This window comes from Rhinoderma darwinii, unplaced genomic scaffold, assembly GCF_050947455.1.
Source record: "Rhinoderma darwinii isolate aRhiDar2 unplaced genomic scaffold, aRhiDar2.hap1 Scaffold_1894, whole genome shotgun sequence".
In the NCBI taxonomy this organism is placed as follows: Eukaryota; Metazoa; Chordata; class Amphibia; order Anura; family Rhinodermatidae; genus Rhinoderma; species Rhinoderma darwinii.
Window position 1 is genome coordinate 23,257 of NW_027462264.1, and position 18,555 is coordinate 41,811.

At 41.8% G+C, this 18,555-nt stretch overlaps 81 pseudogenes; all 81 read right to left on the minus strand.

Moving 5' to 3' along the window:
- Positions 1-23: 23 nt before the first annotated feature.
- Positions 24-142, minus strand: LOC142700651 (5S ribosomal RNA; annotated as a pseudogene).
- A 67-nt stretch (positions 143-209) lies between these two features.
- Positions 210-328, minus strand: LOC142700674 (5S ribosomal RNA; annotated as a pseudogene).
- Positions 329-395: 67 nt separating this feature from the next.
- Positions 396-514, minus strand: LOC142700697 (5S ribosomal RNA; annotated as a pseudogene).
- Positions 515-581: 67 nt separating this feature from the next.
- Positions 582-700, minus strand: LOC142700706 (5S ribosomal RNA; annotated as a pseudogene).
- A 67-nt stretch (positions 701-767) lies between these two features.
- Positions 768-886, minus strand: LOC142700571 (5S ribosomal RNA; annotated as a pseudogene).
- Positions 887-953: 67 nt separating this feature from the next.
- LOC142700741 (5S ribosomal RNA) lies at positions 954-1,072 on the minus strand (annotated as a pseudogene).
- Positions 1,073-1,139: 67 nt separating this feature from the next.
- LOC142700638 (5S ribosomal RNA) lies at positions 1,140-1,258 on the minus strand (annotated as a pseudogene).
- Positions 1,259-1,325: 67 nt separating this feature from the next.
- On the minus strand, positions 1,326-1,444 carry LOC142700691 (5S ribosomal RNA; annotated as a pseudogene).
- Positions 1,445-1,511: 67 nt separating this feature from the next.
- LOC142700696 (5S ribosomal RNA) lies at positions 1,512-1,631 on the minus strand (annotated as a pseudogene).
- A 67-nt stretch (positions 1,632-1,698) lies between these two features.
- On the minus strand, positions 1,699-1,817 carry LOC142700715 (5S ribosomal RNA; annotated as a pseudogene).
- Positions 1,818-2,070: 253 nt separating this feature from the next.
- LOC142700618 (5S ribosomal RNA) lies at positions 2,071-2,189 on the minus strand (annotated as a pseudogene).
- Positions 2,190-2,256: 67 nt separating this feature from the next.
- On the minus strand, positions 2,257-2,375 carry LOC142700593 (5S ribosomal RNA; annotated as a pseudogene).
- A 67-nt stretch (positions 2,376-2,442) lies between these two features.
- On the minus strand, positions 2,443-2,561 carry LOC142700702 (5S ribosomal RNA; annotated as a pseudogene).
- A 67-nt stretch (positions 2,562-2,628) lies between these two features.
- Positions 2,629-2,747, minus strand: LOC142700725 (5S ribosomal RNA; annotated as a pseudogene).
- A 67-nt stretch (positions 2,748-2,814) lies between these two features.
- On the minus strand, positions 2,815-2,933 carry LOC142700613 (5S ribosomal RNA; annotated as a pseudogene).
- A 67-nt stretch (positions 2,934-3,000) lies between these two features.
- Positions 3,001-3,119, minus strand: LOC142700653 (5S ribosomal RNA; annotated as a pseudogene).
- Positions 3,120-3,186: 67 nt separating this feature from the next.
- Positions 3,187-3,305, minus strand: LOC142700708 (5S ribosomal RNA; annotated as a pseudogene).
- A 67-nt stretch (positions 3,306-3,372) lies between these two features.
- On the minus strand, positions 3,373-3,491 carry LOC142700716 (5S ribosomal RNA; annotated as a pseudogene).
- Positions 3,492-3,558: 67 nt separating this feature from the next.
- Positions 3,559-3,677, minus strand: LOC142700673 (5S ribosomal RNA; annotated as a pseudogene).
- Positions 3,678-3,744: 67 nt separating this feature from the next.
- Positions 3,745-3,863, minus strand: LOC142700685 (5S ribosomal RNA; annotated as a pseudogene).
- A 67-nt stretch (positions 3,864-3,930) lies between these two features.
- Positions 3,931-4,049, minus strand: LOC142700629 (5S ribosomal RNA; annotated as a pseudogene).
- A 67-nt stretch (positions 4,050-4,116) lies between these two features.
- Positions 4,117-4,235, minus strand: LOC142700735 (5S ribosomal RNA; annotated as a pseudogene).
- A 67-nt stretch (positions 4,236-4,302) lies between these two features.
- LOC142700742 (5S ribosomal RNA) lies at positions 4,303-4,421 on the minus strand (annotated as a pseudogene).
- A 67-nt stretch (positions 4,422-4,488) lies between these two features.
- Positions 4,489-4,607, minus strand: LOC142700614 (5S ribosomal RNA; annotated as a pseudogene).
- Positions 4,608-4,674: 67 nt separating this feature from the next.
- On the minus strand, positions 4,675-4,793 carry LOC142700657 (5S ribosomal RNA; annotated as a pseudogene).
- Positions 4,794-4,860: 67 nt separating this feature from the next.
- LOC142700709 (5S ribosomal RNA) lies at positions 4,861-4,979 on the minus strand (annotated as a pseudogene).
- A 67-nt stretch (positions 4,980-5,046) lies between these two features.
- Positions 5,047-5,165, minus strand: LOC142700717 (5S ribosomal RNA; annotated as a pseudogene).
- Positions 5,166-5,232: 67 nt separating this feature from the next.
- Positions 5,233-5,351, minus strand: LOC142700608 (5S ribosomal RNA; annotated as a pseudogene).
- A 253-nt stretch (positions 5,352-5,604) lies between these two features.
- On the minus strand, positions 5,605-5,723 carry LOC142700631 (5S ribosomal RNA; annotated as a pseudogene).
- Positions 5,724-5,790: 67 nt separating this feature from the next.
- LOC142700736 (5S ribosomal RNA) lies at positions 5,791-5,909 on the minus strand (annotated as a pseudogene).
- A 67-nt stretch (positions 5,910-5,976) lies between these two features.
- LOC142700733 (5S ribosomal RNA) lies at positions 5,977-6,095 on the minus strand (annotated as a pseudogene).
- Positions 6,096-6,348: 253 nt separating this feature from the next.
- LOC142700718 (5S ribosomal RNA) lies at positions 6,349-6,467 on the minus strand (annotated as a pseudogene).
- Positions 6,468-6,534: 67 nt separating this feature from the next.
- Positions 6,535-6,653, minus strand: LOC142700683 (5S ribosomal RNA; annotated as a pseudogene).
- A 439-nt stretch (positions 6,654-7,092) lies between these two features.
- On the minus strand, positions 7,093-7,211 carry LOC142700561 (5S ribosomal RNA; annotated as a pseudogene).
- Positions 7,212-7,278: 67 nt separating this feature from the next.
- LOC142700633 (5S ribosomal RNA) lies at positions 7,279-7,397 on the minus strand (annotated as a pseudogene).
- Positions 7,398-7,464: 67 nt separating this feature from the next.
- Positions 7,465-7,583, minus strand: LOC142700624 (5S ribosomal RNA; annotated as a pseudogene).
- A 67-nt stretch (positions 7,584-7,650) lies between these two features.
- LOC142700720 (5S ribosomal RNA) lies at positions 7,651-7,769 on the minus strand (annotated as a pseudogene).
- Positions 7,770-8,022: 253 nt separating this feature from the next.
- Positions 8,023-8,141, minus strand: LOC142700689 (5S ribosomal RNA; annotated as a pseudogene).
- Positions 8,142-8,208: 67 nt separating this feature from the next.
- LOC142700582 (5S ribosomal RNA) lies at positions 8,209-8,327 on the minus strand (annotated as a pseudogene).
- A 67-nt stretch (positions 8,328-8,394) lies between these two features.
- On the minus strand, positions 8,395-8,513 carry LOC142700719 (5S ribosomal RNA; annotated as a pseudogene).
- A 67-nt stretch (positions 8,514-8,580) lies between these two features.
- LOC142700628 (5S ribosomal RNA) lies at positions 8,581-8,699 on the minus strand (annotated as a pseudogene).
- A 67-nt stretch (positions 8,700-8,766) lies between these two features.
- On the minus strand, positions 8,767-8,885 carry LOC142700713 (5S ribosomal RNA; annotated as a pseudogene).
- A 253-nt stretch (positions 8,886-9,138) lies between these two features.
- LOC142700707 (5S ribosomal RNA) lies at positions 9,139-9,257 on the minus strand (annotated as a pseudogene).
- Positions 9,258-9,324: 67 nt separating this feature from the next.
- Positions 9,325-9,443, minus strand: LOC142700595 (5S ribosomal RNA; annotated as a pseudogene).
- Positions 9,444-9,510: 67 nt separating this feature from the next.
- Positions 9,511-9,629, minus strand: LOC142700661 (5S ribosomal RNA; annotated as a pseudogene).
- A 67-nt stretch (positions 9,630-9,696) lies between these two features.
- On the minus strand, positions 9,697-9,815 carry LOC142700623 (5S ribosomal RNA; annotated as a pseudogene).
- Positions 9,816-9,882: 67 nt separating this feature from the next.
- Positions 9,883-10,001, minus strand: LOC142700698 (5S ribosomal RNA; annotated as a pseudogene).
- Positions 10,002-10,068: 67 nt separating this feature from the next.
- LOC142700558 (5S ribosomal RNA) lies at positions 10,069-10,187 on the minus strand (annotated as a pseudogene).
- A 67-nt stretch (positions 10,188-10,254) lies between these two features.
- Positions 10,255-10,373, minus strand: LOC142700745 (5S ribosomal RNA; annotated as a pseudogene).
- A 67-nt stretch (positions 10,374-10,440) lies between these two features.
- On the minus strand, positions 10,441-10,559 carry LOC142700712 (5S ribosomal RNA; annotated as a pseudogene).
- Positions 10,560-10,626: 67 nt separating this feature from the next.
- On the minus strand, positions 10,627-10,745 carry LOC142700676 (5S ribosomal RNA; annotated as a pseudogene).
- A 67-nt stretch (positions 10,746-10,812) lies between these two features.
- On the minus strand, positions 10,813-10,931 carry LOC142700675 (5S ribosomal RNA; annotated as a pseudogene).
- Positions 10,932-10,998: 67 nt separating this feature from the next.
- On the minus strand, positions 10,999-11,117 carry LOC142700744 (5S ribosomal RNA; annotated as a pseudogene).
- Positions 11,118-11,184: 67 nt separating this feature from the next.
- Positions 11,185-11,303, minus strand: LOC142700580 (5S ribosomal RNA; annotated as a pseudogene).
- A 67-nt stretch (positions 11,304-11,370) lies between these two features.
- LOC142700722 (5S ribosomal RNA) lies at positions 11,371-11,489 on the minus strand (annotated as a pseudogene).
- Positions 11,490-11,556: 67 nt separating this feature from the next.
- On the minus strand, positions 11,557-11,675 carry LOC142700539 (5S ribosomal RNA; annotated as a pseudogene).
- A 67-nt stretch (positions 11,676-11,742) lies between these two features.
- Positions 11,743-11,861, minus strand: LOC142700658 (5S ribosomal RNA; annotated as a pseudogene).
- Positions 11,862-11,928: 67 nt separating this feature from the next.
- LOC142700686 (5S ribosomal RNA) lies at positions 11,929-12,047 on the minus strand (annotated as a pseudogene).
- Positions 12,048-12,114: 67 nt separating this feature from the next.
- On the minus strand, positions 12,115-12,233 carry LOC142700734 (5S ribosomal RNA; annotated as a pseudogene).
- A 67-nt stretch (positions 12,234-12,300) lies between these two features.
- Positions 12,301-12,419, minus strand: LOC142700597 (5S ribosomal RNA; annotated as a pseudogene).
- Positions 12,420-12,486: 67 nt separating this feature from the next.
- Positions 12,487-12,605, minus strand: LOC142700659 (5S ribosomal RNA; annotated as a pseudogene).
- A 253-nt stretch (positions 12,606-12,858) lies between these two features.
- LOC142700746 (5S ribosomal RNA) lies at positions 12,859-12,977 on the minus strand (annotated as a pseudogene).
- Positions 12,978-13,044: 67 nt separating this feature from the next.
- On the minus strand, positions 13,045-13,163 carry LOC142700609 (5S ribosomal RNA; annotated as a pseudogene).
- Positions 13,164-13,230: 67 nt separating this feature from the next.
- Positions 13,231-13,349, minus strand: LOC142700668 (5S ribosomal RNA; annotated as a pseudogene).
- Positions 13,350-13,602: 253 nt separating this feature from the next.
- On the minus strand, positions 13,603-13,721 carry LOC142700687 (5S ribosomal RNA; annotated as a pseudogene).
- Positions 13,722-13,975: 254 nt separating this feature from the next.
- Positions 13,976-14,094, minus strand: LOC142700649 (5S ribosomal RNA; annotated as a pseudogene).
- A 67-nt stretch (positions 14,095-14,161) lies between these two features.
- LOC142700565 (5S ribosomal RNA) lies at positions 14,162-14,280 on the minus strand (annotated as a pseudogene).
- Positions 14,281-14,545: 265 nt separating this feature from the next.
- Positions 14,546-14,664, minus strand: LOC142700670 (5S ribosomal RNA; annotated as a pseudogene).
- Positions 14,665-14,731: 67 nt separating this feature from the next.
- Positions 14,732-14,850, minus strand: LOC142700723 (5S ribosomal RNA; annotated as a pseudogene).
- Positions 14,851-14,917: 67 nt separating this feature from the next.
- LOC142700662 (5S ribosomal RNA) lies at positions 14,918-15,036 on the minus strand (annotated as a pseudogene).
- Positions 15,037-15,289: 253 nt separating this feature from the next.
- LOC142700570 (5S ribosomal RNA) lies at positions 15,290-15,408 on the minus strand (annotated as a pseudogene).
- A 252-nt stretch (positions 15,409-15,660) lies between these two features.
- On the minus strand, positions 15,661-15,779 carry LOC142700692 (5S ribosomal RNA; annotated as a pseudogene).
- Positions 15,780-16,032: 253 nt separating this feature from the next.
- On the minus strand, positions 16,033-16,151 carry LOC142700567 (5S ribosomal RNA; annotated as a pseudogene).
- A 67-nt stretch (positions 16,152-16,218) lies between these two features.
- LOC142700660 (5S ribosomal RNA) lies at positions 16,219-16,337 on the minus strand (annotated as a pseudogene).
- Positions 16,338-16,404: 67 nt separating this feature from the next.
- On the minus strand, positions 16,405-16,523 carry LOC142700690 (5S ribosomal RNA; annotated as a pseudogene).
- Positions 16,524-16,776: 253 nt separating this feature from the next.
- LOC142700671 (5S ribosomal RNA) lies at positions 16,777-16,895 on the minus strand (annotated as a pseudogene).
- A 67-nt stretch (positions 16,896-16,962) lies between these two features.
- Positions 16,963-17,081, minus strand: LOC142700581 (5S ribosomal RNA; annotated as a pseudogene).
- A 67-nt stretch (positions 17,082-17,148) lies between these two features.
- Positions 17,149-17,267, minus strand: LOC142700591 (5S ribosomal RNA; annotated as a pseudogene).
- A 67-nt stretch (positions 17,268-17,334) lies between these two features.
- Positions 17,335-17,453, minus strand: LOC142700619 (5S ribosomal RNA; annotated as a pseudogene).
- Positions 17,454-17,892: 439 nt separating this feature from the next.
- Positions 17,893-18,011, minus strand: LOC142700592 (5S ribosomal RNA; annotated as a pseudogene).
- Positions 18,012-18,078: 67 nt separating this feature from the next.
- LOC142700620 (5S ribosomal RNA) lies at positions 18,079-18,197 on the minus strand (annotated as a pseudogene).
- Positions 18,198-18,555: the final 358 nt, after the last annotated feature.

Below are 18,555 nucleotides of genomic sequence, written 5' to 3' on the forward strand. Positions count from 1 at the left end.
AAAATCTAAACGACATAATAAAAAGTCAACCGCACCACGGATTCCCAGACAGTCTCCCACACTGGTACTAGCGAGGCCTTAAGCTGTGTAACTTCTGCGATCTGACAAAAGCAGGCACATTCAGCTTAGAATGGCCATTGACATTAAAGACTTTAATCCATAGTCCTTTTTAATCGATTGTGAAACAAAATCTAAACGACATAATAAAAAGTGAACCGCACCACTGATTCCCAGACAGTCTCCCACACTGGTACTAGCGAGGCCTTAAGCTGTGTAACTTCTGCGATCTGACGAGAGCAGGGACATTCAGCTTAGAATGGCCATTGACATTAAATGCTTTAATCCATAGTCCTTTTTAATCGATTGTGAAACAAAATCTAAACGACATAATAAAAATTCAACCGCACCACGGATTCCCAGACAGTCTCCCACACTGGTACTAGCGAGGCCTTAAGCTGTGTAACTTCTGCAATCTGACGAAAGCAGGCACATTCAGCTTAGAATGGCCATTGACATTAAATGCTTTAATCCATAGTCCTTTTTAATCGATTGTGAAACAAAATCTAAACGACATAATAAAAAGTCAGCCGCACCACGGATTCCCAGACAGTCTCCCACACTGGTACTAGCGAGGCATTAAGCTGTGTAACTTCTGCGATCTGACGAGAGCAGGGACATTCAGCTTAGAATGGCCATTGACATTAAATGCTGTAATCCATAGTCCTTTTTAATCGATTGTGAAACAAAATCTAAACGACATAATAAAAATTCAACCGCACCACGGATTCCCAGACAGTCTCCCACACTGGTACTAGCGAGGCCTTAAGCTGTGTAACTTCTGCGATCTGACGAGAGCAGGCACATTCAGCTTAGAATGGCCATTGACATTAAATGCTTTAATCCATAGTCCTTTTTAATCGATTGTGAAACAAAATCTAAACGACATAATAAAAAGTCAACCGCACCACGGATTCCCAGACAGTCTCCCACACTGGTACTAGCGAGGCCTTAAGCTGTGTAACTTCTGCGATCTGACGAGAGCAGGGACATTCAGCTTAGAATGGCCATTGACATTAAATGCTTTAATCCATAGTCCTATTTAATCTATTGTGAAACAAAATCTAAACAACATAATAAAAAGTCAACCGCACCACGGATTCCCAGACAGTCTCCCACACTGGTACTAGCGAGGCCTTAAGCTTTGTAACTTCTGCGATCTGACGAGAGCAGGGACATTCAGCTTAGAATGGCCATTGACATTAAATGCTTTAATCCATAGTCCTTTTTAATCGATTGTAAAACAAAATCTAAACGACATAATAAAATTTCAACCGCACCACGGATTCCCAGACAGTCTCCCACACTGGTACTAGCGAGGCCTTAAGCTGTGTAACTTCTGCGTTCTGACGAGAGAAGGCACATTCAGCTTAGAATGGCCATTGACGTTAAATGCTTTACTCCATAGTCCTATTTAATCTATTGTGAAACAAAATCTAAACGACATAATAAAAAGTCAACTTCACCACGGATTCCCAGACAGTCTCCCACACTGGTACTAGCGAGGCCTTAAGCTGTGTAACTTCTGCGTATCTGACGAGAGCAGGCACATTCAGCTTAGAATGGCCATTGACATTAATTGCTTTAATCCATAGTCCTTTTTAATCGATTGTGAAACAAAATCTAAACGACATAATAAAAAGTCAACCGCACCACGGATTCCCAGACAGTCTCCCACACTGGTACTAGCGAGGCCTTAAGCTGTGTAACTTCTGCGATCTGACGAGAGCAGGCACATTCAGCTTAGAATGGCCATTGACGTTAAATGCTTTAATCCATAGTCCTATTTAATCTATTGTGAAACAAAATCTAAACGACATAATAAAAAGTCAACCGCACCACGGATTCCCAGACAGTCTCCCACACTGGTACTAGCGAGGCGTTAAGCTGCGTAACTTCTGCGATGTAACGAGAGCAGGCACATCCAGCTTAGAATGGCCATTGACTTTAAATGCTTTAATCCATAGTCCTTTTTAATCGATTGTGAAACAAAATCTAAACGACATAATAAAAAGTCAACCGCACCACGGATTCCCAGACAGTCTCCCACACTGGTACTAGCGAGGCCTTAAGCTGTGTAACTTCTGCGATCTGACGAGAGCAGGCACATTCAGCTTAGAATGGCCATTGACATCAAAAGCCTTAATCCATAGTCCTATTTAATCTATTGTGAAACTAAATCTAAACAACATAATAAAAAGTCAACCGCACCACGGATTCCCAGACAGTCTCCCACACTGGTACTAGCGAGGCCTTAAGCTGTGTAACTTCTGCGATCTGACGAGGGCAGGCACATTCAGCTTAGAATGGCCATTGACATTAAATGCTTTAATCCATAGTCCTTTTTAATCGATTGTGAAACAAAATCTAAACGACATAATAAAAAGTCAACCGCACCACGGATTCTCAGACAGTCTCCCACACTGGTACTAGCGAGGCGTTAAGCTGTGTAACTTCTGCGATCTAACGAGAGCAGGCACATCCAGCTTAGAATGGCCATTGACATTAATTGTTTTAATCCATAGTCCTTTTTAATCGATTGTGAAACAAAATCTAAACGACATAATAAAAAGTCAACCGCACCACGGATTCCCAGACAGTCTCCCACACTGGTACTAGCGAGGCCTTAAGCTGTGTAACTTCTGCGATCTGACGAGAGCAGGCACATCCAGCTTAGAATGGCCATTGACATTAAATGCTTTAATCCATAGTCCTTTTTAATCGATTGTGAAACAAAATCTAAACGACATAATAAAAGTTCAACCGCACCACGGATTCCCAGACAGTCTACCACACTGGTACTAGCGAGGCCTTAAGCTGTGTAACTTCTGCGTTCTGACGAGAGCAGGCACATTCAGCTTAGAATGGCCATTGACGTTAAATGCTTTAATCCATAGTCCTATTTAATCTATTGTGAAACAAAATCTAAACGCCATAATAAAAAGTCAACCGCACCACGGATACCCAGACAGTCTCCCACACTGGTACTAGCGAGGCCTTAAGCTGTGTAACTTCTGCGATCTGACGAAAGCAGGCACATTCAGCTTAGAATGGCCATTGACATTAAATGCTTTAATCCATAGTCATTTTTAATCGATTGTGAAACAAAATCTAAACGACATAATAAAAATTCAACCGCACCACGGATTCCCAGACAGTCTCCCACACTGGTACTAGCGAGGCCTTAAGCTGTGTAACTTCTGCAATCTGACGAGTGCAGGCACATTCAGCTAAGAATGGCCATTGACATTGAATGCTTTAATCCATAGTCCTTTTTAATCGATTGTGAAACAAAATCTAAACGACATAATAAAAAGTCAACCGCACCACGGATTCCCAGACAGTCTCCCACACTGGTACTAGCGAGGCCTTAAGCTGTGTAACTTCTGCGATCTGACGAGAGCAGGCACATTCAGCTTAGAATGGCCATTGACATTAAATGCTTTAATCCATAGTCCTATTTAATCTATTGTGAAACAAAATCTAAACGACATAATAAAAAGTCAACCGCACCACGGATTCCCAGACAGTCTCCCACACTGGTACTAGCGAGGCCTTAAGCTGTGTAACTTCTGCGAACTGACGAGAGCAGGGACATTCAGTTTAGAATGGCCATTGACATTAAATGCTTTCATCCATAGTCCTTTTTAATCGATTGTGAAACAAAATCTAAACGACATAATAAAAATTCAACCGCACCACGGATTCCCAGACAGTCTCCCACACTGGAACTAGCGAGGCCTTAAGCTGTCTAACTACTGCGTTCTGACGAGAGCAGGCACATTCAGCTTAGAATGGCTATTGACGTTAAATGCTTTAATCCATAGTCCTATTTAATCTATTGTGAAACATAATCTAAACGACATAATAAAAAGTCAACCGCACCACGGATTCCCAGACAGTCTCCCACACTGGTACTAGCGAGGACTTAAGCTATGTAACTTCTGCGTTCTGACGAGAGCAGGCACATTCAGCTTAGAATGGCCATTGACGTTAATTGCTTTAATCCATAGTCCTTTTTAATCGATTGTGAAACAAAATCTAAACGACATAATAAAAAGTCAATCGCACCACGGATTCCCAGACAGTCTCCCACACAGGTACTAGCGAGGCCTTAAGCTGTGTAACTTCTGCGATCTGACGAGAGCAGGCACATTCAGCTTAGAATGGCCATTGACATTAAATGATTTAATCCATAGTCCTTTTTAATCGATTGTGAAACAAAATCTAAACGACATAATAAAAAGTCAACCGCACCACGGATTCCCAGACAGTCTCCCACACTGGTACTAGCGAGGCCTTAAGCTGTGTAACTTCTGCGATCTGACGAGAGCAGGGACATTCAGCTTAGAATGGCCATTGACATTAAATGCTGTAATCCATAGTCCTTTTTAATCGATTGTGAAACAAAATCTAAACGACATAATAAAAGTTCAACCGCACCACGGATTCCCAGACAGTCTACCACACTGGTACTAGCGAGGCCTTAAGCTGTGTAACTTCTGCGTTCTGACGAGAGCAGGCACATTCAGCTTAGAATGGCCATTGACGTTAAATGCTTTAATCCATAGTCCTATTTAATCTATTGTGAAACAAAATCTAAACGCCATAATAAAAAGTCAACCGCACCACGGATACCCAGACAGTCTCCCACACTGGTACTAGCGAGGCCTTAAGCTGTGTAACTTCTGCGATCTGACGAAAGCAGGCACATTCAGCTTAGAATGGCCATTGACATTAAATGCTTTAATCCATAGTCATTTTTAATCGATTGTGAAACAAAATCTAAACGACATAATAAAAATTCAACCGCACCACGGATTCCCAGACAGTCTCCCACACTGGTACTAGCGAGGCCTTAAGCTGTGTAACTTCTGCAATCTGACGAGTGCAGGCACATTCAGCTAAGAATGGCCATTGACATTGAATGTTTTAATCCATAGTCCTTTTTAATCGATTGTGAAACAAAATCTAAACGACATAATAAAAAGTCAACCGCACCACGGATTCCCAGACAGTCTCCCACACTGGTACTAGCGAGGCCTTAAGCTGTGTAACTTCTGCGATCTGACGAGAGCAGGCACATTCAGCTTAGAATGGCCATTGACATTAAATGCTTTAATCCATAGTCCTATTTAATCTATTGTGAAACAAAATCTAAACGACATAATAAAAAGTCAACCGCACCACGGATTCCCAGACAGTCTCCCACACTGGTACTAGCGAGGCCTTAAGCTGTGTAACTTCTGCGATCTGACGAGAGCAGGGACATTCAGTTTAGAATGGCCATTGACATTAAATGCTTTCATCCATAGTCCTTTTTAATCGATTGTGAAACAAAATCTAAACGACATAATAAAAATTCAACCGCACCACGGATTCCCAGACAGTCTCCCACACTGAAACTAGCGAGGCCTTAAGCTGTCTAACTACTGCGTTCTGACGAGAGCAGGCACATTCAGCTTAGAATGGCTATTGACGTTAAATGCTTTAATCCATAGTCCTATTTAATCTATTGTGAAACATAATCTAAACGACATAATAAAAAGTCAACCGCACCACGGATTCCCAGACAGTCTCCCACACTGGTACTAGCGAGGACTTAAGCTATGTAACTTCTGCGTTCTGACGAGAGCAGGCACATTCAGCTTAGAATGGCCATTGACGTTAATTGCTTTAATCCATAGTCCTTTTTAATCGATTGTGAAACAAAATCTAAACGACATAATAAAAAGTCAATCGCACCACGGATTCCCAGACAGTCTCCCACACAGGTACTAGCGAGGCCTTAAGCTGTGTAACTTCTGCGATCTGACGAGAGCAGGCACATTCAGCTTAGAATGGCCATTGACATTAAATGATTTAATCCATAGTCCTTTTTAATCGATTGTGAAACAAAATCTAAACGACATAATAAAAAGTCAACAGCACCACGGATTCCCAGACAGTCTCCCACACTGGTACTAGCGAGGCCTTAAGCTGGGTAACTTCTGCGATCTGACGAGAGCAGGCACATTCAGCTTAGAATGGCCATTGACGTTAAATGATTTAATCCATAGTCCTATTTAATCTATTGTGAAACAAAATCTAAACGACATAATAAAAAGTCAACCGCACCACGGATTCCCAGACAGTCTCCCACACTGGTACTAGGGAGGCGTTAAGCTGTGTAACTTCTGCGATCTAACGAGAGCAGGCACATTCAGCTTAGAATGGCCATTAACATTAAATGCATTAATCCATAGTCCTTTTTAATCGATTGTGAAACAAAATCTAAACGACATAATAAAAAGTCAACCGCACCACGGATTCCCAGACAGTCTCCCACACTGGTACTAGCGAGGCCTTAAGCTGTGTAACTTCTGCGATCTGACGAGAGCAGGCACATTCAGCTTAGAATGGCCATTGACATTAAAAGCCTTAATCCATAGTCCTATTTAATCTATTGTGAAACAAAATCTAAACAACATAATAAAAAGTCAACCGCACCATGGATTCCCAGACAGTCTCCCACACTGGTACTAGCGAGGCCTTAAGCTGTGTAACTTCTGCGATCTGACGAGAGCAGGGACATTCAGTTTAGAATGGCCATTGACATTAAATGCTTTAATCCATAGTCCTTTTTAATCGATTGTGAAACAAAATCTAAACAACATAATAAAAATTCAACCACTCCACGGATTCCCAGACAGTCTCCCACACTGGTACTAGCGAGGCCTTAAGCTGTGCAACTTCTGCGATCGGACGAGAGCAGGCACATTCAGCTTAGAATGGCCATTGACGTTAAATGCTTTAATCCATAGTCCTATTTAATCTATTGTGAAACAAAATCTAAACGACATAATAAAAAGTCAACCGCACCACGGATTCCCAGACAGTCTCCCACACTGGTACTAGCGAGGATTTAAGCTGTGTAACTTCTGCGATCTAACGAGAGCAGGCACATTCAGCTTAGAATGAGCATTGACTTTAAATGCTTTAATCCATAGTCCTTTTTAATCGATTGTGAAACAAAATCTAAACTACATAATAAAAAGTCAACCGCACCACGGATTCCCAGACAGTCTCCCTCACTGGTACTAGCGAGGCCTTAAGCTGTGTAACTTCTGCGATCTGACGAGAGCAGGCACATTCAGCTTAGAATGGCCATTGACATTAAAAGCCTTAATCCATAGTCCTATTTAATCTATTGTGAAACAAAATCTAAACAACATAATAAAAAGTCAACCGCACCACGGATTCCCAGACAGTCTCCCACACTGGTACTAGCGAGGACTTAAGCTATGTAACTTCTGCGTTCTGACGAGAGCAGGCACATTCAGCTTAGAATGGCCATTGACATTAAATGCTTTAATCCATAGTCCTTTTTAATCGATTGTGAAACAAAATCTAAACGACATAATAAAAAGTCAACCGCACCACGGATTCCTAGACAGTGTCCCACACTGGTACTAGCGAGGCCTTAAGCTGTGTAACTTCTGCGATCTGACGAGAGCAGGCACATTCAGCTTAGAATGGCCATTGACATTAAATGCTTTAATCCATAGTCCTTTTTAATCGATTGTGAAACAAAATCTAAACGACATAATAAAAAGTCAACAGCACCACGGATTCCCAGACAGTCTCCCACACTGGTACTAGCGAGGCCTTAAGCTGTGTAACTTCTGCGATCTGACGAGAGCAGGGACATTCAGCTTAGAATGGCCATTGACATTAAATGCTTTAATCCATAGTCCTTTTTAATCGATTGTGAAACAAAATCTAAACGACATAATAAAAATTCAACCGCACAACGGATTCCGAGACAGTCTCCCACAATGGTACTAGCGAGGCCTTAAGCTGGGTAACTTCTGCGATCTGACGAGAGCAGGCACATTCAGCTTAGATTGGCCATTGACATTAAATGCTTTAATCCATAGTCCTTTTTAATCGATTGTGAAACAAAATCTAAACGACATAATAAAAAGTCAACTGCACCACGGATTCCCAGACAGTCTCCCACACTAGTACTAGCGAGGCCTTAAGCTGTGTAACTTCTGCGATCTGACGAGAGAAGACACATTCAGCTTAGAATGGCCATTGACATTAAATGCTTTAATCCATAGTCCTTTTTAATCGATTGTGAAACAAAATCTAAACGACATAATAAAAAGTCAACCGCACCACGGATTCCCAGACAGTCTCCCACACTGGTACTAGCGAGGCCTTAAGCTGTGTAATTTCTGCGATCTGACGAGAGCAGGCACATTCAGCTTAGAATGGCCATTGACATTAAATGCTTTAATCCATAGTCCTTTTTAATCGATTGTGAAACAAAATCTAAACGACATAATAAAAAGTCAACCGCACCACGGATTCCCAGACAGTCTCCCACACTGGTACTAGCGAGGCCTTAAGCTGTGTAACTTCTGCGATCTGACGAGAGCAGGCACATTCAGCTTAGAATGGCCATTGACATTAAATGCTTTAATCCATAGTCCTTTTTAATCGATTGTGAAGCAAAATCTAAACGACATAATAAAAAGTCAACCGCACCACGGATTCCCAGACAGTCTCCCACACTGGTACTAGCGAGGCCTTAAGCTGTGTAACTTCGGCGATCTGACGAGAGCAGGGACATTCAGCTTAGAATGGCCATTGACATTAAATGCTTTAATCCATAGTCCTTTTTAATCGATTGTGAAACAAAATCTAAACGACATAATAAAAATTCAACCGCACCACGGATTCCCAGACAGTCTCCCACACTGGTACTAGCGAGGCGTCAAGCTGTGTAACTTCTGCGATCTGACGAGAGCAGGCACATTCAGCTTAGAATGGCCATTGACATTAAAAGCCTTAATCCATAGTCCTATTTAATCTATTGTGAAACAAAATCTAAAATACATAATAAAAAGTCAACTGCACCACGGATTCCCAGACAGTCTCCCACACTGGTACTAGCGAGGCGTTAAGCTGTGTAACTTCTGCGATCTAACGAGGGCAGGCACATTCAGCTTAGAATAGCCATTGACATTAAAAGCCTTAATCCATAGTCCTATTTAATCTATTGTGAAACAAAATCTAAACAACATAATAAAAAGTCAACCGCACCATGCATTCCCAGACAGTCTCCCACACTGGTACCAGCGAGGCCTTAAGCTGTGTAACTTCTGCGATCTGAAGAGAGCAGGGACATTCAGCTTAGAATGGCCATTGACATTAAATGCTTTAATCCATATTCCTTTTTAATCGATTGTGAAACAAAATCTAAACGACATAATAAAAACTCAACCGCACCACAGATTCCCAGACAGTCTCCCACACTGGTACTAGCGAGGCCTTAAGCTGTGTAACTTCTGCGTTCGGACGAGAGCAGGCACATTCAGCTTAGAATGGCCATTGACGTTAAATGCTTTAATCCATAGTCCTATTTAATCTATTGTGAAACAAAATCTAAACGACATAATAAAAAGTCAACCGCACCACGGATTCCCAGACAGTCTCCCACACTGGTACTAGCGAGGCGTTAAGCTGTGTAACTTCTGCGATCTAACGAGAGCAGGCACATTCAGCTTAGAATGGCCATTGACTTTAAATGCTTTAATCCATAGTCCTTTTTAATCGATTGTGAAACAAAATCTAAACGACATAATAAATAGTCAACCGCACCACGGATTCCCAGACAGTCTCCCACACTGGTACTAGTGAGGCCTTAAGCTGTGTAACTTCTGCGATCTGACGAGAGCAGTCACATTCAGCTTAGAATGGCCATTGACTTTAAAAGCCTTAATCCATAGTCCTATTTAATCTATTGTGAAACAAAATCTAAACAACATAATAAAAAGTCAACCGCACCACGGATTCCAAGACAGTCTCCCACACTGGTACTAGCGAGGACTTAAGCTATGTAACTTCTGCGTTCTGACGAGAGCAGGCACATTCAGCTTAGAATAGCCATTGACGTTAAATGCTTTAATCCATAGTCCTTTTTAATCGATTGTGAAACAAAATCTAAATGACATAATAAAAAGTCAACCGCACCACGGATTCCCAGACAGTCTCCCACACTAGTACTAGCGAGGCCTTAAGCTGTGTAACTTCTGCGATCTGACGAGAGCAGGCACATTCAGCTTAGAATGGCCATTGACATTAAATGCTTTAATCCATAGTCCTTTTTAATCGATTGTGAAACAAAATCTAAACGACGTAATAAAAAGTCAACAGCACCACGGATTCCCAGACAGTCTCCCACACTGGTACTAGCGAGGCCTTAAGCTGGGTAACTTCTGCGATCTGACGAGAGCAGGCACATTCAGCTTAGAATGGCCATTGACGTTAAAAGATTTAATCCATAGTCCTATTTAATCTATTGTGAAACAAAATCTAAACGACATAATAAAAAGTCAACCGCACCACGGATTCCCAGACAGTCTCCCACACTGGTACTAGGGAGGCGTTAAGCTGTGTAACTTCTGCGATCTAACGAGAGCAGGCACATTCAGCTTAGAATGGCCATTGACATTAAAAGCCTTAATCCATAGTCCTATTTAATCTATTGTGAAACAAAATCTAAACAACATAATAAAAAGTCAACCGCACCACGGATTCCCAGACAGTCTCCCACACTGGTACTAGCGAGGCCTTAAGCTGTGTAACTTCTGCGATCTGACGAGAGCAGGGACATTCCGTTTAGAATGGCCATTGACATTAAATGCTTTAATCCATAGTCCTTTTTAATCGATTGTGAAACAAAATCTAAACGACATAATAAAAATTCAACCGCACCACGGATTCCCAGACAGTCTCCCACACTGGTACTAGCGAGGCCTTAAGCTGTGTAACTTCTGCGTTCTGACGAGAGCAGGGACATTCAGCTTAGAATGGATATTGACGTTAAATGATTTAATCCATAGTCCTATTTAATCTATTGTGAAACATAATCTAAACGACATAATAAAAAGTCAACCGCACCACGGATTCCCAGACAGTCTCCCACACTGGTACTAGCGAGGCCTTAAGCTGTGTAACTTCTGCGATCTGACGAGAGCAGGGACATTCAGCTTAGAATGGCCATTGACATTAAATGCTTTAATCCATAGTCCTTTTTAATCGATTGTGAAACAAAATCTAAACGACATAATAAAAATTCAACCGCACCACGGATTCCCAGACAGTCTCCCACACTGGTACTAGCGAGGCCTTAAGCTGTGTAACTTCTGCGATCTGACGAGAGCAGGCACATTCAGCTTAGAATGGCCATTGACATTAAATGGTTTAATCCATAGTCCTATTTAATCTATTGTGAAACAAAATCTAAACGAAATAATAAAAAGTCAACCGCACCACGGATTCCCAGACAGTCTCCCACACTGGTACTAGCGAGGCCTTAAGCTGTGTAACTTCTGCGATCTGACGAGAGCAGGCACATTCAGCTTAGAATGGCCATTGACATTAAATGCTTTAATCCATAGTCCTTTTTAATCGATTGTGAAACAAAATCTAAACGACATAATAAAAAGTCAACAGCACCACGGATTCCCAGACAGTCTCCCACACTGGTACTAGCGAGGCCTTAAGCTGGGTAACTTCTGCGATCTGATGAGAGCAGGCACATTCAGCTTAGAATGGCCATTGACGTTAAATGATTTAATCCATAGTCCTATTTAATCTATTGTGAAACAAAATCTAAACGACATAATAAAAATTCAACCGCACCACGGATTCCCAGACAGTCTCCCACACTGGTACTAGCGAGGCCTTAAGCTGTGTAACTTCTGCGTTCTGACGAGAGCAGGCACATTCAGCTTAGAATGGATATTGACTTTAAATGATTTAATCCATAGTCCTATTTAATCTATTGTGAAACAAAATCTAAACAACATAATAAAAAGTCAACCGCACCATGCATTCCCAGACAGTCTCCCACACTGGTACCAGCGAGGCCTTAAGCTGTGTAACTTCTGCGATCTGACGAGAGCAGGGACATTCAGCTTAGAATGGCCATTGACATTAAAGGCTTTAATCCATAGTCCTTTTTAATCGATTGTGAAACAAAATCGAAACGACATAATAAAAAGTCAACCGCACCACGGATTCCCAGACAGTCTCCCACACTGGTACTAGCGAGGCCTTAAGCTGTGTAACTTCTGCGTTCTGACGAGAGCAGGCACATTCAGCTTAGAATGGCCCTTGACGGTAAATGCTTTAATCCATAGTCCTATTTAATCTATTGTGAAACAAAATCTAAATGACATAATAAAAAGTCAACCGCACCATGGATTCCCAGACAGTCTCCCACACTGGTACTAGCGAGGCCTTAAGCTGTGTAACTTCTGCGATCTGACGAGAGCAGGCACATTCAGCTTAGAATGGCCATTGACATTAAATGCTTTAATCCATAGTCCTTTTTAATCGATTGTGAAACAAAATCTAAACGACATAATAAAAAGTCAACCGCACCACGGATTCACAGACAGTCTCCCACACTGGTACTAGCGAGGCCTTAGGCTGTGTAACTTCTGCGATCTGACGAGAGCAGGCACGTTCAGCTTAGAATGGCCATTGACATTAAAAGCCTTAATCCATAGTCCTATTTAATCTATTGTGAAACAAAATCTAAACAACATAATAAAAAGTCAACCACGCCACGGATTCCCAGACAGTCTCCCACACTGGTACTAGCGAAGCCTTAAGCTGTGTAACTTCTGCGATATGACGAGAGCAGACACATTCAGCTTAGAATGGCCATTGACATTAAATGCTTTAATCCATAGTCCTTTTTAATCGATTGTGAAACAAAATCTAAACGACATAATAAAAAGTCAACCGCACCACGGATTCCCAGACAGTCTCCCACACTGGTACTAGCGAGGCCTTAAGCTGTGTAACTTCTGCGATCTGACGAGAGCAGGGACATTCAGCTTAGAATGGCCATTGACATTAAATACTTTAATCCATAGTCCTTTTTAATCGATTGTGAAAGAAAATCTAAACGATATAATAAAAATTCAACCGCACCACGGATTCCCAGACAGTCTCCCACACTGGTACTAGCGAGGCCTTAAGCTGTGTAACTTCTGCGATCTGACGAGAGCAGGCACATTCAGCTTAGAATGACCATTGACATTAAATGCTTTAATCCATAGTCCTATTTAATCTATTGTGAAACAAAATCTAAACGACATAATAAAAAGTCAACCGCACCACGGATTCCCAGACAGTCTCCCACACTGGTACTAGCGAGGCGTTAAGCTGTGTAACTTCTGCGATCTAACGAGAGCAGGCATATTCAGCTTAGAATGGCCATTGACATTAAATGCTTTAATCCATAGTCCTTTTTAATCGATTGTGAAACAAAATCTAAACGACATAATAAAAAGTCAACCGCACCACAAACTCCCAGACAGTCTCCCACACTGGTACTAGCAAGGCCTTAAGCTTTGTAACTTCTGCAATCTGACGAGAGCAGGCACATTCAGCTTAGAATGGCCATTGACATTAAAAGCCTTAATCCATAGTCCTATTTAATCTATTGTGAAACAAAATCTAAACGACTTAATAAAAAGTCAACCGCACCACGGATTCACAGACAGTCTCCCACACTGGTACTAGCGAGGCCTTCAGCAGTGTAACTTCTGCGATCTGACGAGAGCAGGCACGTTCAGCTTAGAATGGCCATTGACATTAAAAGCCTTAATCCATAGTCCTATTTAATCTATTGTGAAACAAAATCTAAACAACATAATAAAAAGTCAACCACACCACGGATTCCCAGACAGTCTCCCACACTGGTACTAGCGAGGCCTTAAGCTGTGTAACTTAGGGGATCTGACGAGAGCAGACACATTCAGCTTAGAATGGCCATTGACATTAAATGCTTTAATCCATAGTCCTTTTTAATCGATTGTGAAACAAAAATCTAAACGACATAATAAAAAGTCAACCGCACCACGGATTCCCAGACAGTCTCCCACACTAGTACTAGCGAGGCGTTAAGCTGTGTAACTTCTGCGATCTAACGAGAGCAGGCACATTCAGCTTAGAATGGCCATTGACATTAAATGCTTTAATCCATAGTCCTTTTTAATCGATTGTGAAACAAAATCTAAACGACATAATAAAAAGTCAACCGCACCACGGATTCCCAGACTGTCTCCCACACTGGTACTAGCGAGGCCTTAAGCTGTGTAACTTCTGCGATCTGACGAGAGCAGGCACATTCAGCTTAGAATGGCCATTGACATTAAAAGCCTTAATCCATAGTCCTATTTAATCTATTGTGAAACAAAATCTAAACAACTTAATAAATAGTCAACCGCACCACGGATTCCCAGACAGTCTCCCAGACAGTCTCCCACACTGGTACTAACGAGGCCTTAAGCTGTGTAACTTCTGCGATCTGACGAGAGCAGGGACATCCAGCTTAGAATGGCCATTGACATTAAATGCTTTAATCCATAGTCCTTTTTAATCGATTGTGAAACAAAATCTAAACGACATAATAAAAATTCAACCGCACCACGGATTCCCAGACAGTCTCCCACACTGGTACTAGTGAGGCCTTAAGCTGTGTAACTTCTGCGTTCTGACGAGAGCAGGCACATACAGCTTAGAATGGCCATTTACGTTAAATGCTTTAATCCATAGTCCTATTTAATCTATTGTGAAACAAAATCTAAACGACATAATAAAAAGTCAACCGCACCACGGATTCCCAGACAGTCTCCCACACTGGTACTAGCGAGGCCTTAAGCTGTGTAACTTCTGCGATCTGACGAGAGCAGGCACATTCAGCTTAGAATGGCCATTGACATTAAATGCTTTAATCCATAGTCCTTTTTAATCGATTGTGAAACAAAATCTAAACGACATAATAAGAAGTCAACAGCACCACGGATTCCCAGACAGTCTCCCACACTGGTACTAGTGAGGCCTTAAGCTGTGTAACTTCTGCGATCTGACGAGAGCAGGCACATTCAGCTTAGAATGGCCATTGACATTAAATGCTTTAATCCATAGTCCTTTTTAATCGATTGTGAAACAAAATCTAAACGACATAATAAAAAGTCAACCGCACCACGGATTCCCAGACAGTCTCCCACACTGGTACTAGCGAGGCGTTAAGCTGTGTAACTTCTGCGATCGAACGAGAGAAGGCACATTCAGCTTAGAATGGCCATTGACATTAAAAGCTTTAATCCATAGTCCTTTTTAATCGATTGTGAAACAAAATCTAAACAACATAATAAAAAGTCAACCGCACCACGAATTCCCAGACAGTCTCCCACACTGGTACTAGCGAGGCCTTAAGCTGTGTAACTTCTGCGATCTGACGAGAGCAGGCACATTCAGCTTAGAATGGCCATTGACATTAAATGCTTTAATCCATAGTCCTTTTTAATCGATTGTGAAACAAAATCTAAACGACATAATAAAATTCAACCGCAACACGGATTCCCAGACAGTCTCCCACACTGGTACTAGCGAGGCCTTAAGCTGTGTAACTTCTGCGATCTGACGAGAGGAGGCACATTCAGCTTAGAATGGCCATTGACGTTAAATGCTTAAATCGATAGTCCTATTTAATCTATTGTGAAACAAAATCTAAACGACATAATAAAAATTCAACCGCACCACGGATTCCCAGACAGTCTCCCACACTGGTACTAGCGAGGCATTAAGCTGTGTAACTTCTGCGTTCTGACGAGAACAGGCACATTCAGCTTAGAATGGCCATTGACGTTAAATGCTTTAATCCATAGTCCTATTTAATCTATTGTGAAACAAAATCTAAACGACATAATAAAAAGTCAACCGTACCACGGATTCCCAGACAGTCTCCCACACTGGTACCAGCGAGGCCTTAAGCTGTGTAACTTCTGCGACCTGACGAGAGCGGGCACATTCAGCTTAGAATGGCCATTGATGTTACATGCTTTAATCCATAGTCCTATTTAATCTATTGTGAAACAAAATCTAAACGACATAATAAAAAGTCAACCGCACCACGGATTCCCAGACAGTCTCCCACACTGGTACTAGCGAGGCCTTAAGCTGTGTAACTTCTGCAATCTGACGAGAGCAGGCACATTCAGCTTAGAATGGCCATTGACATTAAAAGCTTTAATCCATAGTCCTTTTTAATCGATTGTGAAACAAAATCTAAACGACATAATGAAAAGTCAACCGCACCACGGACTCCCAGACAGTCTCCCACACTGGTACTAGCGAGGCCTTAAGCTGTGTAACTTCTGCGTTCTGACGAGAGCAGGCACATTGAGCTTGGAATGGCCATTGACGTTAAATGCTTTAATCCATAGTCCTATTTAATCTATTGTGAAACAAAATCTAAACGACATAATAAAAATTCAACCGCACCACGGATTCCCAGACAGTCTCCCACACTGGTACTAGCGAGGCCTTAAACTGTGTAACTTCTGCGATCTGACAAGAGCAGGCACATTCAGCTTAGAATGGCCATTGACATTAAATGCTTTAATCCATAGTCCTTTTTAATCGATTGTGAAACAAAATCTAAACGACATAATAAAAAGTCAACCGCACCACGGATTCCCAGACAGTCTCCCACACTGGTGCTAGCGAGGACTTAAGCTGTGTAACTTCTGCAATCTGACGAGAGCAGGCACATTCAGCTTAGAATGGCCATTGACATTAAATGCTTTAATCCATAGTCCTTTTTAATCGATTGTGAAACAAAATCTAAACGACATAATAAACAGTCAACCGAACCACAGATTCCCAGACAGTCTCCCACACTGGTACTAGCGAGGCCTTAAGCTGTGTAACTTCTGCGATCTGACGAGAGCAGGGACATTCAGCTTAGAATGGCCATTGACATTAAATGCTTTAATCCATAGTCCTTTTTAATCGATTGTGAAACAAAATCTAAACGACATAATAAAAATTCAACCGCACCACGGATTCCCAGACAGTCTCCCACACTGGTACTAGCGAGGCCTTAAGCTGTGTAACTTCTGCGATCTGACGAGAGCAGGCACATTCAGCTTAGAATGGCCATTGACGTTAAATGCTTTAATCCATAGTCCTATTTAATCTATTGTGAAACAAAATCTAAACGACATAATAAAAAGTCAACCGCACCACGGATTCCCAGACAGTCTCCCACACTGGTACTAGCGAGGCCTTAAGCTGTGTAACTTCTGAGATCTGACGAGAGCAGGCACATTCAGCTTAGAATGGCCATTGACATTAAATGCTTTAATCCATAGTCCTTTTTAATCGATTGTGAAACAAAATCTAAACGACATAATAAAAAATCAACCGCACCACGGATTCCCAGACAGTCTCCCACACTGGTACTAGCGAGGCCTTAAGCTGTGTAACTTCTGCGATCTGACGAGAGCAGGGACATTCAGCTTAGAATAGCCATTGACATTAAATGCTTTAATCCATAGTCCTTTTTAATCGATTGTGAAACAAAATCTAAACTACATAATAAAAATTCCACCGCACCACGGATTCCCAGACTGTCTCCCACACTGGTACTAGCGAGGCGTTAAGCTGTGTAACTTCTGCGATCTAACGAGAGCAGGCACATTCAGCTTAGAATGGCCATTGACATTAAATGCTTTAATCCATAGTCCTTTTTAATCGATTGTGAAACAAAATCTAAACGACATAATAAAAAGTCAACCGCACCAAGGATTCCCAGACAGTCTCCCACACTGGTACTAGCAAGGCCTTAAGCTTTGTAACTTGTGCAATCTGACGAGAGCAGGCACATTCAGCTTAGAATGGCCATTGACATTAAAAGACTTAATCCATAGTCCTATTTAATCTATTGTGAAACAAAATCTAAACAACATAATAAAAAGTCAACCGCACCACGGATTCCCAGACAGTCTCCCACACTGGTACTAGCGAGGCCTTAAGCTGTGTAACTTCTGAGATCTGACGAGAGCAGGCACATTCAGCTTAGAATGGCCATTGACATTAAATGCTTTAATCCATAGTCCTTTTTAATCGATTGTGAAACAAAATCTAAACGACATAATAAAAAATCAACCGCACCACGGATTCCCAGACAGTCTCCCACACTGGTACTAGCGAGGCCTTAAGCTGTGTAACTTCTGCGATCTGACGAGAGCAGGGACATTCAGCTTAGAATAGCCATTGACATTAAATGCTTTAATCCATAGTCCTTTTTAATCGATTGTGAAACAAAATCTAAACTACATAATAAAAATTCCACCGCACCACGGATTCCCAGACTGTCTCCCACACTGGTACTAGCGAGGCGTTAAGCTGTGTAACTTCTGCGATCTAACGAGAGCAGGCACATTCAGCTTAGAATGGCCATTGACATTAAATGCTTTAATCCATAGTCCTTTTTAATCGATTGTGAAACAAAATCTAAACGACATAATAAAAAGTCAACCGCACCAAGGATTCCCAGACCGTCTCCCACACTGGTACTAGCAAGGCCTTAAGCTTTGTAACTTGTGCAATCTGACGAGAGCAGGCACATTCAGCTTA